Source organism: Mytilus galloprovincialis, chromosome 4, assembly GCF_965363235.1.
Source record: "Mytilus galloprovincialis chromosome 4, xbMytGall1.hap1.1, whole genome shotgun sequence".
Classification (NCBI taxonomy): domain Eukaryota; kingdom Metazoa; phylum Mollusca; class Bivalvia; order Mytilida; family Mytilidae; genus Mytilus; species Mytilus galloprovincialis.
The window spans coordinates 51,685,262-51,701,745 of NC_134841.1; the positions used below are offsets into that span (position 1 = coordinate 51,685,262).

At 33.0% G+C, this 16,484-nt stretch overlaps 1 long non-coding RNA gene across 1 annotated transcript; it reads right to left on the reverse strand.

The window, feature by feature from the left end:
* Positions 1 to 6,441: 6,441 nt before the first annotated feature.
* LOC143072398 (uncharacterized) lies at positions 6,442 to 15,689 on the reverse strand. The gene is made up of 3 exons (XR_012977164.1): positions 15,579 to 15,689; positions 9,003 to 9,401; positions 6,442 to 6,668 (listed from the first exon to the last, which is right to left on the reverse strand). It is a non-coding gene; the product is annotated as an uncharacterized LOC143072398 (long non-coding RNA).
* Between the last annotated feature and the right edge of the window lie 795 nt (positions 15,690 to 16,484).

Below are 16,484 nucleotides of genomic sequence, written 5' to 3' on the forward strand. Positions count from 1 at the left end.
GACAGTGGGTTATACATCATGATAATTGTTTCCTCATTTAAATTAATTGTTACAACATTCTGTAATATGTTGTCTTATTTTTGAACAGGTGAATATAAAACATTCATTATCTGAAAGACTATAAAAATCAACTACTTATTCATTAAAAAATATACATAACCGGCAATAAAAAATGATACATTGATGTTACTGCATATTGCCACTCCATTCAAAAACAGTACTGGTTTTTTGAAAATCCTTCTGAATATTTTCTGAACAAAAATAAATATACAGTGTAAAAAACAATAGGAAAGTATTGCATGTAAACAAAAATTAAGACAAAATAAAGCTATAAAGCCCATTTTTGACCAGTCTATAAATTCTGATTCCAATGCAAGTGTGCCTCTATAACTTGTTATATTTGGGTCAGTATGACACTGTATTTTGAAATCGACACCATTCTTATAAGTAATATTATTAGAGGATAAACTTGAACATATAATATTTTCCAGGCTAAATTCTGTACAATTTAAAGTAGTTATGTTCAGCGTATTCATATCGCGAATGGTATAAAAATCAATGTAGTAAAGAGATTTTCTTAAATTTTCTATAACAGATGTATCAGTGATAAATACCAACAAAAACATAGTAAATATACAAATGCTGGGTAAGATTCCAATACCAAACAGCCCTGTCCAAGAAGGCCTATGTATAAATATTACCGTATTTGAATGTGACATTCCTTGTGACATCAGGATAAATAAAATAGCAACAAAAACCGCTATATACATGAACTTATATATAAATTGAATGTACACTAATGCACCGAATAATACGAAACCACCACATCCTATTAATGCAACAATTATAAATATACGCCTTAGAAAAACTGAATATGTTATTTTGAACGTTAATGATAATGACCAAAATAGTGAAAAAGTGAGCAATATAACATATATGCTCTTCGTCAGCGGCACCAAGGTAATATTACCAGATTCTGCAACTTGCCCAACGCAATAAACTGCATTTTGACTTTCTTTACTAATCATAACGGAAAACCATACTGGAAGACCAATAGTCAGTGCAATAAAGGTAAACAGGACTAAAGCAAATACTGCATGAGTCTTCTCAAGTGATTGTTTATACGTTGAACTGTAGTTTATATATTTGGCTGTTTCAGAACTGGAATCGATCAACTCATATGCTGAAAAGCCACTTTCATTACATAAATAAGGATTAGCCCCATTCCGTAGCAAAGTTTCTATGCAATCACTACACTCTTCTTTTGATAAGCGCCTCTTAATAACAGAATGTAAGGGTGTATCACCCTCTTTGTCTGGCATGTTTACACAGTCCCGACAAACAACTCTGAGTGCAGTTTGAAGGGTAATATTCGAAAGCACGGTCCTCAAAGCTGACATAGCTGGTTTGATATATCCACTTTCCTCTTCTGCGCTTTGATTAGTCCCAGAGCAATGTATGAGCAATAATTTTGTTGCACGGTCACTCTTTGTGTAATGTAAAGGTGTTCTATCGAAATGATCAAGTTTTTTTACCTTAGCTTTTTTACGAAGCAGAAGAGCTACAATTTCGATGTTGTTGTTTATAACTGCCAGATGGAGAGCAGTAAGTCCATTATTGTCAACTATGTCTACTTTTGGTGTCGGCTTTCTGCATATCAAATCTCCTTGGTCGTCTTGAGTTGAGTAAAAACAGTGATCATCGTTTTGATGTAATACTTCATGTAATAAAGCCTTCACGGCAGCTATATTATTTAATATTACCGCGTAATGGAGAACTGTCCATCCACTTTCTGTTTTAGAATCAATATTCTCTGATCGAATACTTGATCTCAATTTTGTTAAGTCATTTTGTCGGACTGCAATATGAAGTTCGGTTTGATTTAAATCAGATTCAAGCATCAAACTTGTCAATTCGTGTTTGTTTGCTGTAACCGAAACTGGAATTTTCATTGCAAACCATCCTCTCAGGTTAACCTTTGCTCCTTTGCTCACCAGTAAGCTTACCATGTCATATCGACCTGATTTTACTGCTATATATAACGGTGTTTCCCAAAATTCCGAAAAACAGTTAACATCTGCACCAGAAGAAATTAACTGTGTAACAATATCTATGCTACCACCCAAAACAGCTAGAGGAAAGAAGGACTTGAATGTCGGTTGCTGTATAATATCTCTTCCTAGAAACCATTTACGTTCTATAGAAGTAATCTTACTCCATGCATACTTGAAGAACTCATAACAGCCGAAGGCAATAATCCAGTACATAAGTGTACTTCTGGACCATACAGCCTCTATAACACGACTAATTGCATCGTTGTTATCTTGGAATTTTTTATTTGATGAACATATTTCTTCTACCTTTTTCCCTACAACTGACTGGTCCCTATAACTGGATAAAAACTCAACAGTCTTTTCAAAGATGGACTGATCCCTTTGTACTCTCTCGGAGCTAACCTTTGTCAATAAGGTATGTATCGATACAAACATGCTCCGATTATTGTCAATAGTGATTCCAAATATACGGACGAAGTTTCTATTCTTAAAAAGGTGGCTCATCAATAAACTGGAAAATCTCCCACTTTTTAATTCATTAAACAATCTATTAAATAATGGTCTAAAATGATTTTCATTTAACTCGTCTTCCTGAATTATCACAATATTCTCATCTTCATTGTCATTCTCATTTTCATCGGAACAAATTCCAACTCTGACCCGATCTCTTATGAACAAGATATGACACTCTGAAAACATTACTTTCGGATTAAAAGTAGAGAAATGACAACCGACAGTCTCTGCAAGAGCGTCATGAATAAACCGTATATTGTAACTGTCCTTAGTGAAATAAGATCCAATAGCAGAGAGGGCACTTTCCTCAAGTTCTTTCTTCGACATGTTTCTTTGAAGCCCACAAGTTTGAATTATTGTGTATATTTTCTCGTCACATTGATGTGAGTCAATGTAAAACATACTTCTACTTAGAGTACCATTATATAACATACATAGCACCAATGTACAATATAACTTCTTATTTTCAATACTAATCTTAATAAGTTCCTCATTCAAAAGTGATAAAGGTTGCCTAAAGAATGCAATTCTTTTTCTGAATCTTTCCTCATTATTTGAAACTAATTTGCAAAGAAGTGGAAAGGCATATTTTGAATCACACATTATCTCAATCTCTTCTGCTTTTATTTCATTCTCTGTGTTATTTCGATTTAGGTGTTTCAATAACATTTTCCGTTTTTCCTCTTTTGAAAGTACAGTAGACTCGTGTTCTAAATTAATGACTACCTGGTTTAAAATTGTCGATGCATTTTTGAATCTTTTGTGACTTTCTACTTGTAATCTCAATGTACACAATATTTTTTTTGAACCCATTTCTGTTTTCAAGTAGCATATCAGTTTTTCGTTTATTCTTTCCCATTTTTCCAACAGTGTAAGACTTAAATCGTATTTTCCAAGGACATCATCAATAAGAAAAACTTGTTTTCGATTTGTTTTGTATTTGATTATATCCTCTGGGGACTCTACGGGAACAATTTCAAATCCTTCTGAATGAAGCTTTAATGCGATGTGTCGGATGGTGGCTGTCTTTCCCAATCCTGAATTTGATGTCACCAACATACAATCAGACTCCTTTACTTTGTCATACACAAATTCTGTTCCCTTTGTCTCGTAAAAACTTTCGTCTTCTATCCGCCATGCATCAACTATAGCTGCATTCGCTTCTGTAAAGATTCATATATATAATCAGTAAATAAAAGAAAGAAAACGCGAAACTCACATGAGTATTGACCAAAACAAATCATGCTTCAGAGTAACTACAACAGACCCCTGTAAAGTTTTTTCTTCAGATAAAATTAAGGTGGTACATAACACTACAGAGAGATAACTCTGTCAAAATTAGTTGAACGTTTTATTGCTTATCTAAATATTTACACTTGCTTTGCCTTAAGGTGTCATCTTAAATTAATCGTGTACTATTCATTAACTCAAGATTAAACAAACCTGCTATGTTTTTTGGAAGATGTCCTTCCCTGTAAAATAAGAAATCACTTTCTATCTGTTCTTTTTCCTTTTCACATTCAAGGTATTCCTTTTTAAGATGGTTTAGTTCTGCGTTTGCACGTTTTGCTAGTTCTCCATCAAGATCAAGACTTAAGAGATCACTGACCTCATGTGGTCTTTGGCCATTATTTAAAGATGTCAATGCCTAAAATGAGTTGAGCATATATGTTAATTAATGAATGATTAGCTTTTTGGGCGTATAATATTTGAAGATTTACTAGTAATCAATTTTTTATATTTTTTATTGAAAGGACATACATCAAAACATTTTTATTTAGAGACAAGCTGAGGCCCACCTCCGGATGCGGGATTTTCTCGCTACGTTGAAGACTCATTGGTGGCCCTCGACTGTTATCTGCTCTTTGGTGTTGTTGTCTCTTTCACATATTCCCCATTTCCATTCTCAATGTTATTAAAAGTACTCAAAAGATACTAGGCTTATAATTTAGGTAGCCAGATGCGGTTTTCAGCTATCTTCGTGTAATAACGATTTTTCATAAATTGATGGACACGCTTGGGCAAATTTAAAATATGGGGATGATCTAAGGAGGTATAAAAATAGCTATTTGAAAAGACGCTGAATCTGTATGATCAATGAATATAATAACAATAATTAATATAATCAATGAATATGTAAGTTACACACACATTTCAGTTCTTACACACCACCGTCTTGTTTTTTTTTTTGTTCACGTTGTTGATGTTTTTTAAGGTTTTGCTCGATTGATTACTTTTTTTATTCATTTTTCCGTGTATGATTTAAGTGTCTTAACTTGCCTCTTGATTATGTTCACTCGAGAACCAGTGAAGATAAGGCCAATTAAAATTAATTGATAGATTTTCACCCCCCCCCCCGCCCCTCTGAAATCGTCCCGCCCCGATTTTTTTTATTTTGAAAAATTTACGATTTCCGGATTTTTTTTATTTCCGTTACCGGTAACCGTCGATAATTTCGTTTCATTCGAACTTCCTGTTTCAAATTTCGGTTTTCATATTTCTTGTTTCGAGTACTTTAAAACGATTATGTTGACAAACTCTGCTGCTCAATGTTTACAATATCATCTACGAAGAATAGAGATAGATTACCAGAAGGGCATGAAATATTCAGGTTACGAGTAATACGCTGTGTCCAAGAACGCAAACCGCGGTATGTCAAAAATTGGAAATTTCTGTCATTAGAAAACCGTGGATTTTTGAAATAAAACACTGGCGTTGTGTCAGCAAATTTGGGCTCTGAAAGATTTCAAAAGCGCAAGAATCGTGAAACACATTGGTAGAAAAAACATAACTGTATTAAAGAAACTGACAAAAGCACGAACTTGTTAGATCGTATATTGAGTTCAAAAAGTCGGCAAACATATACATTGTGTTACAGAAAGACCTTAGATATACCCATGGCTATTGGTTTTGTTTAAAAACACCAAATACCCTTAAAAGAGTCATTAAACAACTTCATGTTTTACATTCACGCTTCAGTCTTGCATAGCTTGAGAATCTTAAAAGCACAACCCTACTATTACCAACACTGTTTCAGTTCTCATTTCATTCATAATACTTGTGTTGCATACAATTGTATTTGCATAATTTTATGGGGACTACAAACCATCGCTTAAAAAGTAGTCCAACTGAAAAGAGAATTTTTCAATGATTTTACCGTTTACTTGAAATAGGTTTCTAAAGTAGCAATTGCATGTAGAACAATCGTTGCCAATCAGAGATATTTATTTCAGAATTTGAAAAATTATGTACAATTCTTTATACATGTTTACACATGTACATCGTATAAGCTAATTATAACACTTGCATTTATTTAACCCCGCCACATTATTTAGGTATGTGCCTGTCCCAAGTCAGGAGCCTGTAATTCAGTGGTTGTCGTTTGTTTATGTGTTGCATATTTGTTTTTCGTTCACTTTTTTTTATATAAATAAGGCCGTTAGTTTTCTCGTTTGAATTGTTTTACATTGTCTTATCGGGGCCTTTTATAGCTGACTATGCAGTATGGGCTTTGCTCATTGTTGAAGGCCGTACGGTGACCTATAGTTGTTAATGTCTGTGTCATTTTGGTCTCTTGTGGACAGTTGTCTCATTGGCAATCATACCACATCTTCTTTTTTTATATTCACGTCACAAAAAGGTTTCATATTAAATAAAATTTAAAAAATAAAATCCTCCCACCCGCCCAATTTTTTTCATAACTTTGGATGAAAATCTACTAATTAATTTTAGTTGGCCTAATGCAATTAAATAAAGGCAACGGGTCGAATCAGGTCCAAGAACGGTTAATATAATTTAAAAAAAAAGATGAACTTGTAGTGTCTTAAATACATGACACAACATGATGGAATGTGGTTCGGTTGTTACACCATACCTTTTCAACGCGATTCCATTTGTCTGTAAATTCATGTTTATCCATAGAAGTTACTGCTGTATGGGCTAACTTATTTCTGTACCACTTCATTGTAGCTAAGTGAGCTCCAGGTAATGTATCACTCGGATGCGGAAGTTGATCCCAACCATTTGAGGGCGCAAATAAACCTCCTATATTACGCAGCAGACATATTATCAGTGTTAGATCAAAGTCCTTAGAAGAAGTAGCTAAAACAAAAAGAATAAGATAATATGAAAAGATGTTGGGTTAATTTCCCCTTATACTCATTTCACACTACTGTTATTTTCACAAATCTGTACTATAAAACTTTAGGGAATCACATCTTCATAAATGTTCTTTAAGAGCATTGCGAATTTTTAATTTAATGAACAAATTTTTGTTATTCTAACTTCTTATATTTTTTACAAATATAGATTATTTTTGCTTGATAATAATTGATTTAATTATGGCTAATGGGAGGTATCTCAGAAACTATAATAATGTGTTAAGGAGTGAACTGTTTGGCATAGTATAAAAAAGCTATTATTTTTTTGTTTATACTCGCATACCAAGGGGTCAAAGGGCACAACACACTAATTAGAAAACTAAGGACTGAGCAACCCGAACCCAACCCGAACCCAACCTGAAAGCGATATGAACTTATGTGATTTGGAAGGGTAAGCATCCCGCCATCATGATCATGCAAGTACATAAGTCTTATTCGGGGATGTTACCATGGTTACTATCGATGACAAAGTACAGAATTTTTGGTTACGACGATTAGAACATATCCTTGGTCATCTGTGACACAGATATTCCACAATAGTCAACCAACCGTATTGGCATACGTCTTTCGAAGGGAATAACTAGAACTTTACCACTTGGAACCCTTGGTTCAACAGCTTTCTTGTAAGAAACAAATCTGTATCAAGTAAATTATGATAGGAAACGCAAGCTCTGAAATATATTCACCATATGCAGGCGCTGCTGGAATATTGCTACATAAAAGCAAAGTTTAAAATATCATCCTTTGAGTCGTTAAGTTTGTTCTCGTCCACGATCATTGTGAATTTCAAGATGTAAATCCAGACACGAAGCAGACAGTTATCAAAATTAAAAAGAAACATCTTGTCATTAGCTAAAAATTTAAAAAGAAATCTTATTTCTATTAAAACTTTTAACAGTATTATTGACTCGTCCACATTTTGGAAATTTGAAGCATGAAAACTTCAGATCGATAGACTGAAAATCACAAGTCACAGTGATTCTCAGAACAAAAGCTATAACGTTTCTACATAGAAAAAGACAGTTCGATTTAAGTCATGTGTCGGTTGGCGTAAACAAAACAGGCTGAATCGAATCCATTCTTTATTTTGTTACAGAAACAAAAGTGTACAAGTTTGAGCTTTCTAAAAAGCTGTGGACTGCTTCGCTTTATCATAATTTAAGGTAATATGTGTGAATGTTGTTGTTGATTTAGTATCAGAAATGTGGTATTTTTAGAAATTGATTTACTTGAAGAGTGTGCATTATACACCCATGCTTTTAAAATTTTATTCTCTTTACTTATTGAAAATTAAAACATTTACAAATAGACACGACTATTGGAGGTTGTGCCTCTCTGGAGGTGTGCCTAGATTGGCAGAAGTTATAAAATACAGACAATACATTTTTGTAAACATTGTATAGGAACGTTGTTTATAGTAAAACAAATCGCGCATATTACAAATTAACAATTTTTTATTATGGTCTTTTGCTCTGCTTTTTATGCATTCATTACATATACCTACTATTAAATGCCAGTGCTTAATAATTTATTTATCTATTGATTTTATGCTTTTTAGTTTGTTAGTATTTTATGATTTAATGGTCCCCTCATTCAATGCACATAGAGGTGCTTGCCGCATGAACTTTGACTCTGGAGGCTCAGAAATCAAAATTAATTTGCTTTCATTATATTTGCATGCTTTTTCATTTTTATTTATTAATATTTGCATGATGCTGCATGATTTTTATGTGATAGTCGGTTAAAGAGCTCACCAGAGCTCATGTTTTGTCTGTTACTATGTATATATATGCCGACTCTAAATACATTTTACTTACTTACTTACTTACGTAACAAAGCAAATAAACACGTATTAATAATTGTTATTTCAATATTGAATTTCAGTGTGCAATATATGCATAATAAAACGAATATGATTTTTTTTAAAAGCAGTTGATCGGAACTGAAATACACATAGTTAATTTTCCGGCATTTGATGTCTTATTCTGAGACAGAAAAATCTGTAATTCATTATTTCATTTAAGCCAATAGCTGTTGCAGTATCTCAGCCGCATCGTAAAGCAACCAATCAGAATCTATATGTGATAAGTTATAATTATTTCAAGATGGCGTGTATGTCGACTGAAGGAACTAATAGCTCGGCACCGTGATGCGAAGCAAATATGTAACATTCGTAGGTTTGATCACAGATTTACGCCACAATGTTAGCGTTATCTAAAAACAGAATGTGAATGTAAAAGAAAAACTATTAATTATATTATTATAATATTTTTACCTGTTGTTCCAACGGGCAACGGAGGAAGGTAATTTGGCCACACCGTTCCTGGAATAGCCATAAGAAGTTCTAACTGGGTCTGATTGATTCTTTTTTGATTTTTCAATTTGATAATAGCATGCATTCTACTGTTAATACTTTGAGCTAAGTTGGTTGGCGGAAATACTCCGTCAAAGAATCGCCTGGCAATATCAGGTGATACTTTAAAGTTGAGCAAGAAAAATCTGGTGAAGTTTCCTTCTTCTTCCGTAAGTTTTGAAATCGAAGTCATGATCACAAAATTAGAGCCTCTGAAGAACAAATTTGATTCACTGTATTCAGTCAAGAATTTCGTTTTTCATCTTTCCAACATCAGTCACCTGTTTTCCTTTATATTACAGTATGCAAGTACTCTAGTATCTGTTTAAATAAAAGTTGATTACAGCTTACATTTTGACCTAAGATATATATGCTTAATTAATGCATTCATTTATACTCTATTCCTTCTTCCACTAATTTCTAATTAACAAAGTTATTCTTAATGTAGTTAAATAAAAATCGTGATAATTATAACTAAGTTCCTGAACACAAAATTCTTAAAGGATGTCATTGTCAGAGTGTGGCTGCGTTAAAAGACGCTACTTAATGCTGAGGTTGAAATAATCTCTCCCTTTAAGTTTTATTTAGTTCCGTCCTACCCTGTTCACGACCAATCATTGAATTTTGACTCGTCATAAGCATCACGGCGCACTTACCTCCCAGAAGCACTTAAACACATCCCTGTTTTTTAGTGCATGGATGCAACACACTCAATCTTTAATTTTCAATTAATAATTACGAATTGTTGTTTGTTTGGATTTGTATGTCATGGTGCTCAGTGTCTTTTTTCATTCTACTTATTTTTGTTATTGCGCCCTGGGTTTATATTTTTTAAATATCATAGTAGAGAACCTAGGAACTCGGCTTCAGTGAACGCCGTAAAAGTTCTAGTGTAACATAAATACCATTTAGCATTTCATGACAGTGTAACGGAATACCTTTTAAGAGTTTCAGTGGAACAGAGGTACCTTTTAAGAGTTTCAGCGTAACAGAGGTATCTTTAAAAAAAAAAAGTGTTTCAGCGTAACAGAGGTATCTTTTAAGTGTTTCAGCGTAACAGAGGTATCTTTTAAGTGTTAGAGCGTAACAGAGGTATCTTTTAAGTGTTTCAGCGTAACAGAGGTATCTTTTAAGAGTTTTAGTGTCAAAAAAGAAGCGGAAGATACAAAGGGACAATTAAAATTCTTAAGTCGAAGAGAAACCGATTTTACCATGGCAAAAAAACGAAAAACGACGAACAGACAGTATCTTTTTAATGTAACAGGTACATAAATGGGTGATTTCAGTGAATTTTATGAAAATTACAATGCAACTTAAGCATACGAAACTTTATTGAATATCGAAAAACTAATAAATATAATTTTAATACTTTCTGAGATATAGTAAATTACATATCCGGAAAATAGAATTACAATATCGTAAGAAAGTTCAGCAATTTTGATTTTATAAATTGTTATTTTTTTTCCCTGTACTATGATTTTTTTTATCATATATAAGTTACAATTTCCGTTTGATTGAATTAAAAGTTAAAGGGTCATCAAATTAGTTATCTTTAAATGATACAGTTAAATTTTTAAATAAACTATATCTTTTCAATGTACACTGTTTGTGTACGTCAAGGGAAAACTAATAGTTTGATAAACTTTATATAAAATAAAGACGGAAGTGTACTTCTAGCGTTTTACAATTTTATAGGAGGATTCATCGACAGAAAGGAAAGCACTGTAGATCATGCATGTAGATGTTTATCACTTTTCTTATATCAAGTAGGTGAACACATAAAGACTGTAATGCAGAATGTCACGACCGATGCAGAAAATAAGTCAATGAGATAGCAATACAACACAAAATATCTAGAGGTCAGTAAGTGGCATTCAGAAAAAGACAGGAGTCTATCAATTTGTCGATATCTAAACTGTCAAAAAATTCCGAATAACTTAAACAGAATATTATTCACATTACGATACCAGATGGACAATATAAAAGCGAGGAAATGCGGCAAAAAGTGCAATGTTATAGGTGGCACGGTAGTATTTCCTGGCCCATATGGATAATGATAGCCTTTTTTTTTTTTTTAGAATTTTCACCACTTTTTAACACTGCCTAAAATTCTACATACACAGTTAAGTTTAACTGATGTTCTTTCATTATAATATTCAGAAATGAATTTGAATATGTATCATGACCGTTTACTTTTTTGCTATCTCTATTAACCTAAGACCACTAGTGCTTTTGGGGTCTTTTATTATGCAGTGAATACAATATTTAAAAAAATTATCAAAAATTCATTTTCAACTGGATGTCAAATTATTTCATATTTTTCTATACCTGATTCATCCTCAGTTTGGAAAAGTATGTTCAGTAGATATTGTATTTTTTGTCCAATCACACTGTTCAGATACATTGACTTAAGTAGGGTACGCAAAGAGCAACCTAAATTCCGGAATGTAATTACTACCGTGCCACCTTAAGAGAGCTTTTATAGGCTGCGCCTGTTGCTCAATCCTTTTCATATCTTAATGAATAAAATATGTTTAAAATCAAACCACCTTAAGAGACATGTAAAATAGATTACATAGTATAAAAAACACTCTAATAATACAGATCCTGAGTTAGCGCTTTTTTTTCCGTGTAAGTCAAGCGTGGGCACAGGGTCTGCAGTTCAGTGGTCTTCAATCAGATTGTGCAGGGTCTGCAGTTCAATGGTCTTCAATCAGATTGTACAGGGTCTGCAGTTCAATGGTCTTCAATCAGATTGTACAGGGTCTGCAGTTCAATGGTCTTCAATCAGAGTGTACAGGGTCTGCAGTTCAATGGTCTTCAATCAGATTGTGCAGGGTCTGCAGTTCAATGGTCTTCAATCAGATTGTACAGGGTCTGCAGTTCAATGGTCTTCAATCAGATAGTACAGGGTCTGCAGTTCAATGGTCTTCAATCAGATTGTACAGGGTATGCAGTTCAATGGTCTTCAATCAGATTGTACAGGGTCTGCAGTTCAATGGTCTTCAATCAGATTGTACAGGGTCTGCAGTTCAATGGTCTTCAACCAGATTGTATAAGATATGAACACTAATTCAAGGAAATGATAAAGTGGATACACACGCTAGGAAATTTTATACATTTATTAAATATTCCTGTAAGTTTGCACAACTTGTTCAGTTCGGTCGGATAGTTGCTCTTCATAAGATCTTGAAATCTTAGAATATACAGTTTCTGTTTATTATGTTTACGAAACAGTGCTTTAAAACATGTTCATAGAATATAATCACTCGTGTAAACTCGGCCGATTCCGTTCTTCCAGAAGGAGAGTGTAGCAGGTTCATCCGAGGATTGCCGATAGGGAATTTGCGAAATAGCATCGGGATAACAGAAAAAAAAATACGGTTTTCTTTCTGATTATTTTGCCATTTTTACCGATTTCGACCAATTTTTAGTGTTCAAATATTGTATATCTACAAATATCTAGGCAGTTTTCAAAATTAAGTTTGATTTAAAATAATCTATGATTTAAAGCTTTCGAGCAGTTCTGTATAGTAGCATACCACGTCTGTCTAAATCTATGATTTAAAGCTTTCGAACAGCTCTGTATAGTAGCATACCACGTCTGTCTAAACTGAATTTGACAGAATTATGAAACCAGTCCTACTAATGGAATATTTAGTGTTCCAAATATCTATTAGTCCACAATTATCAAGAACTGATTCAACATTCTTTCAACTATTTGTTTTCATTGTTATTATAAGTAACTAGACTGTATAGAATAACAGTAAATTTCTTTTCTTTTCCGGCAACAAGTTTTGCTAAGTATGTATAGTTCAAAACTTGATAACATTATCCAGTAAGATATATTTATCGATCAATATAAAAATGTTTCAGGTGTGTCATGATTGCCAATGAGACAAGTGAACACTCCTCCGCATACCAAAGGACGTGGATGAAAGCAGCTATCGATAACCATAAAAACACTTATTCATTAGATACAGTAGACCAGGGGGCTGGTTTTCGAAAGTATCTTACGACTAAGACATGTCTTATGATGGTCTTATGATTTTGAACTAAAAGCTTATTTTTTTTCATGTATTATTTCATGTTAATTGCAATAAAAATATTTGTTGTGTTTCTCAGTTAGCTAAATAGTAAAGATTTTATTTTTCTCAACTACGTGAATTAAAATTTGAATCTCCTGGGACATACGTTTTGGAATTCTTTTCTAACTCATAGTTGTGTATAAGAAATATACATATTATTTCGTTCCCAGTATATTTAATAGTACTATATTAACGTATGTGCACAGGCATTTCGTTAAGCGGTTACTCGATGTTCCGAATCTAAAAAGTATTGACAGTTAAATAACAATGCATGTACTATGATAATACATGAAAGCGAAGTTCAAGATTTATTGTTTAAGATTTATTATATATTACATACTAAATTTAAACACAATTATTACCTCATATTTCAATTCCTTTTTGTAAAAAATTTCATGTTCATTATAATGAAAAAAATAAAATATTCGTAAATACTAAGAATGGTTATAATTAATATGTTCATACTTTTCATTTTCATTTTTATATTTATCACTTTTAAATCATTATTTAAAATAAATGAATGTTTACTTATGACAGTCATAAGAGCATCATATCAATGACCCTCTTAAGACAGCTTTGATTTACATCCTATGACATATCATATGATAGTCATAAGATGACCATAAACTATGTCCTAAGATATATCTTATGACATATCTTATGATACTTTCGAAAACCAGGCCCCAGGCAAAGAAGGAGATATTCGGATCTCCTTGATTAGACGGAAAGGCGATTTAAATTAATTCTGAAATATTTTACCATGTGAAGTAATGACTGGTGATATATTATCAAATGTCATATCATTGAAGTATCATATTGCTTCCATGGTCATACATAGGAAAACGAATCGGTGTTTAATAAAGATAAATTAAGAAAAGGGAATGCGTATTATAAAATAAATGTATTAGGTTTGACTTTAAGCGCTCATCTAACAATTTGTACCCAAAAGCGAAAGTATGGCAATATGATTCGGCGATCGCTGCTCGAATACCCATATTGTAATTTTATTCAATTCCGATCCTGATCATTCATATATGATTTATTCTCCTCTCCGTAACATGTTCTGAATTGTATAAATCTTTCAAGACAATAGAACTTTAGCCATAGAAAAGTATTCTCAGATTTTCTCACATTCAAGCACGTCATTTTCCACCAGATTGGTAACTTATTTTGCTATATCATTGTTTTATGTACAAATTCAAGCACTTTGTGAAAATCATGATAAAAAGAGAGGGGACATTGAATCTACAAGATGATCGATTGTGTGCAAATGAAAAAATGAAAATTTACCAATTAAGAAAATGAGTGTAGAGGGTCAAAACGTAAAACCGACAGTGGGCAGTTATTGTAAGACCATATGGATAAAAACAAGCATACATAGCTAAGGGACATTTAAGAAATGCTAATAAAAAATCTTACACACAAAACAAAAATGAAATAAAAGGGGTTCCAATGCCCCCAGCACCTGTATCCGCAGAGGACTCTTTAAAATGCAGACGACCTTTTGATTTATGACAGTATCGTATGTATGTATAAATATTTAATCTCATATTCATGGAAATAAACAATTTATTTACCAATTAACTAGAATGAGCAATGCTAGTCAAAATCCGTAGAAGGCTTTTTATAATTCCCATATGAGCCGCTAGTCGCTTTTGAAAGAACTTGTTGGTCATCTTTACCGAAGAACATGTTGGTTATTTTTTATCGAATAGAAAAATAGCAAATTATTAGATAGGAGTGTTAATTGTTTAAGCCTGCAGCATTTTTTTTTATAGTAAAAGGGCACACCATATAAAAGATGCTCGATTTTATTTACAAAATATTATTATTATACCTATTGTTGTTGATGCTGTTACGTGCAATATTAAGAGATGTTTTTTTGTTAATATCTGTAGTTCCTGAGGAAACGGCTATTTAATAAAACATGTGTAATATATATATATAGAATGAAATTCAAAACAGTGTAGCTGTGGCCATTGATTGACACATTAAAATCATCCATTGACTGGGACAATTTACGTGAACGTTTGTCTGTAACGACCACTGTTCACGACGTACCTACGATAGACATTTAAACTGTGGGGTCACCAAAGGTTTCTTAACGCCTTTAATTATAAAATAATTCGAAAAATTAATCAGGAATAACCTTTGTGTTTTGATTTATATAATTGATATAAATCAAAATATCGTGTTATTTCTGATTATTTTTTCGAATTACTTTATTTAGGTGTTGAGAACCTTTGGTGACCCCATAGTTCAAGTGTCTTTAAAAGTTACATAGTGAGCAATGGTCGTTACATACAAACGTTCACCTAAATTGTCCCAGTCAATGGATGATTTTAATGTGTCAATCAATGGCCACAGCTACACTGTTTTGAATTTCATTCTATATATATATTTATATTACCTTAAGCAGCTGAATTCGTTGTCTATACAATTTGCCAGAAGCCAAAATCATCAAAGTCTGGGTTTTTTTCAATGTGCATATTTCAACATCAGTTATCAGGAAACAAATAACAAATATCGGAAGTAACTCCATTGTTGTATAATGTTTATGTTTACGTCTTTATCCACTAGAGATTCAATTACTGAGTGTAAAGATTTACAACCTTAGTTTTCGCCCAAACATATTTTAACATAGACTGGAAACTAACAAATATAAAATGTATCATTTACATTATGCAAATACCGAAGAACTGTGGGATAATAACATGGGCTCCATATTTCCTTAGGAGCCCTGATCCCACGTATCTTGAGCCCGGATCGCTACGGACGGAGCTGGGAGCCCTATCATTGGAGACTGGTGCCATATAAGTGGAGTAAAGCATGAACAGAGAGCCAAAACATTCCTCAAAATAACCCGTAGCTCATAATGTGGATAAAATTAGGATGCAGCCTAGAGTCCAACGATAAAATTGTGATGGAGCCTGGAGCCCATGATTAAATTAGGATGGAGTCTAGAGCGCAGAGCCCGTGCTATCCTCCAAAACACTGACTACTTTACAAAAGGCGGGAAACCTGAATTTTATTCACATTAACTCGATAAGACACAAGTTTTATTCAACAGAGGAATCCACTCCAAATAACTTTAAAAGATGATACATTTATTTCATTCAACTATTTAGATGTCAAACTGTACAATCTGGAATCACAGACATTATGACCGTGTCCTTGTAGATCTTTAATAAACATTGTCGGTTCTAATATGGAGATGTGTAAAAAAGAGGCGAAAGATACCGAAGGGACATTCAATAAGTCGAAAACAAACTGACAACTCCATGGCAAAAAAAACCTTCTAAAAGACAAACAACAG